Source organism: Camellia sinensis, chromosome 9 (assembly GCF_055761805.1).
Source record: "Camellia sinensis isolate YWXY chromosome 9, ASM5576180v1, whole genome shotgun sequence".
Taxonomy (NCBI): Eukaryota; Viridiplantae; Streptophyta; class Magnoliopsida; order Ericales; family Theaceae; genus Camellia; species Camellia sinensis.
In genome coordinates this window covers 49939163-49942500 of record NC_138969.1, presented here as the reverse complement: position 1 = coordinate 49942500, position 3338 = coordinate 49939163, and the positions used below count along the sequence as shown (strand labels likewise).

Below are 3338 nucleotides of genomic sequence, written 5' to 3'. Positions count from 1 at the left end.
CCTCATGATATATGAAGGGTTTTGCAATCTATCCATTCTCATTATTCAAAATTGTAACTTGAGACACTTTCTTTTCATACATTATACTCAGGTCAAGTCACTATGATAAAAAAGCTTGAGCACACAGTCTTCTTTACTTTTTTTAAAAAAGCTTGAGCATGCCTTGATTATCTTATTTATTATTATTATTACATATGTTTGCAATAGGTCTTTTTTATTATTGCACTTGGCATTTGTTTCTTGTTTTATTATTGCACTTGGCATTTGGTTCTTGTTAATTTCTATTTTTTTGTTTGCCTTGATTATCTAATTTCTGTTATTCGTTGATTATCTTATTCAGTTTGTATTATTTTGCAAACATAATTTATAGCTTTTATGCTAATATTGAGCACTTATTTATTTTTTAAGTGACTTGGCACATTGATATGGAACCTAACAATCATGAGAATGACGGGGGTGAGTGTGATTGGAAGCCTAGAGTTCGCATGACATTTGATACAGAACAAGAAGCATATGATTTCTATAATACTTATGGAGGAAGGTTGGGCTTTAGTATTAGAAGGGGTTATGTAAACAAGAGCAAAGAGGGGCAAATCACTTCAAGGCAATTTGTTTGTAATAAGGAGGGATTTCGGGTTGTCGACAAGCGAGATCCATTAATAAAAAATCCTAGGCAGGAAGTGAGGACTGGTTGTCAAGCCCGACTTGTCATTAAGTGGGATAGGAATATTCAGAAATTTTTTGTTAGTGATTTTGTTGAACAACATAATCATATCTTTGTACCAGCAGAATGTACGCATATGTTACCATCTCCAAGGAAGATATCTGCATCACAGGCAACCGAAATAGATTTAGCCGAAAAATCTGAAATCGGTCTTAATGCTGCATTTGAGCTCATGGGTAATGAAGTTGGTGGAAGGGAGTCACTTGGGTTCACAAAACTGGACCAAAAAAATTATTTGAGAATGAAGAGGCAAAACAGTTTAGCATATGGGGAGGCAGGTAGCATTTTGCAATATTTTTGTGACAAATCATTGGAGAATCCATCTTTTTTTTACTCGGTCCAATTAGATAACAAGGAGCAGATTACAAACATATTTTGGGCCAATGCTCAGATGATCATGGATTATGGGCAATTTGGTGATGCTGTGACTTTCGACACTACTTACAAGTTAAATAGTGCACATAGACCATTTGCGTCTTTTGTTGGATTTAACCATCATAGGGAAACTGTGATATTTGGTGCAACTTCGATGTATGATGAGACCACCGATTCTTTTATATGGCTTTTTAAAAGATTCTTGGAGGCAATATCAAGTAAGGCTCCAAAAATAATTTTTATGGATTAGGATGTTGCAATGGCTAAGGCCATACCTATTGTCATGCCTAACACAACCCACCGCCTTTGCACTTGGCATTTGATGCAAAATGCATTAAGGCATGCAAATTCTATCTTCAAGGATAAGGCGGTGAAGGATAAGGGGATGAAGAGTGTTTTATCCACGCTTATGTACGACATTGAGGATGAGGAAGAGTTTACATTAAAATGGGAGGAAATGCTGGACAAGTATGAAGTAAGAGATAATCATTGGTTGAAGTTAACATTTGGGATCAAGGAAAAATGGGGTTGGCCATATGTTAGAAATGCATAGGGTGGGGGCATGAGTAGCACCCAACTTAGTGAATCCTTTAATGCTTTCTTGAAGGATTTCATTTAGTCTGATCATAACTTAATGCAATTTTTCATGCATTTTGATCGAGTTCTTTGTGAGAAGAGATACAAAGAGTTACAAGCCGAATATGCTCTATGCCAAAAGTTGCCAAGGGTGAATATTAAAGTGAATATTATGGAGCAAGCTGCAGATGTTTACACAAATAAAATTTATGAAGAATTTCAGGATGAGTATGTCAAGTCCCTTGAAGTAAACATTGAAGAAATTGAAAATGATGGTGAGAGTACCGTTTATACGGTTCTTGATAGTGATGGTATAAAGGTGAGGAAGGTGAGGCAGGAGTGTGATGATTCAGTCATTTGCAATTGTAGGAAGTTTGAAATGAAGGGCATTTTGTGTAGTCATTGTTTGAAGATCCTTAGAGAAAGACTCAAATTCAAAGAGATTCCTTCACAATATATTCTGAAGAGATGGACTAAAAAAGCAAGATCTGAAAATGTGAAAGATAGGTGTGGACATGATATTCAGGTTGATGTAAGATTGCATCAAACTTCATGCTATAGGTCATTGATGGAAATATTCAGAGCAATAGCGTGTAGAGCTTCTGAAAGTGAGGAAACATATAATTTGACGGTAAAGAAAGCGGATGAATTAATTGCAAACACTGAAACCATGTTAAGTGCAAAATTCAATATGCCTTGTTCAGATACTATTCAACAAGAAAGCCCCCTCCCCCCCCCCCCGACACATGCCCCGAAAGCTTTGAAGTGGATGGTGTAGAGGATAAAAATGTAGTTCAAGCAAAAGGACTCAAGAGAAGAAAGTGCACTAGCAAGGGACGAAGGCAGACAAAAAGTGGTTTGGAGCTTGCGTTGGCAAAGAAAAATAAAACAAGTTCACATAATGCTTCTCAAACTTCCATGTCTGTTACTCCTCATACTCCTCCCTTATTTTCGGCAAGTGCTCCTGAAGCACCTCCCTTGTTTTCACCGAGTATTCCTCAGTCGGCTCCTTTATTTTCAAGTGCTCCTCAACTTCCTCCATTCTCGCCGAGTGTTCCTCAAGTTAGAGCTTCTTCGTCTCAATTTATGTATCCCACCTATGATGTAAGTTAGTTTAATAAGAAGTTTTAGTAGGGATTTGTAGGTGACTATTATCATTTTAAATTGATATGTGTTTGTTATTATTGCAGCCAAGTTTTCTTCATCACAATATGCCTTTTTCAATGCCATTGATGTATTCCATCCATGGAACCTATCAAGCATTGCTTAACAATGCAAGCAGTTATCACTCGCAAGCCTCAAATAGTCCCACATGTAGTGAAGTAATTTATTTTTCACATTTCCTCTTTTATTTTGTCATTCATTCATTTACAGTTCCATTTTATTTTATGATTCCTTTGATGTAATATTAATTTTTCTTTTTTCAGGTACTATATGGTCGTGGTCGTGGTTGTGGTCGTGGCCGTGGGCATAGGCATAGGCATGTGGATCACACATCAATATCTTAGCGTTTTTTTTTTTGTTGTTGGATATGTAATATTGAAAACCTTTCATGAAATGTTGTTGAAATTTTTCCAAATTTTTTGTTCAAATGTTGCTGAAACTGTTGCTGAAAATTTGCTGATACCATCCCTGAAATGTTACTGAAATTTGGGTTCAATTG

At 36.3% G+C, this 3338-nt stretch overlaps 1 pseudogene; it reads left to right on the top strand.

Annotated features, from left to right (window-relative positions):
- The first annotated feature begins 425 nt into the window (after positions 1–425).
- On the top strand, positions 426–1349 carry LOC114284031 (protein FAR1-RELATED SEQUENCE 5 pseudogene; annotated as a pseudogene).
- Positions 1350–3338: the final 1989 nt, after the last annotated feature.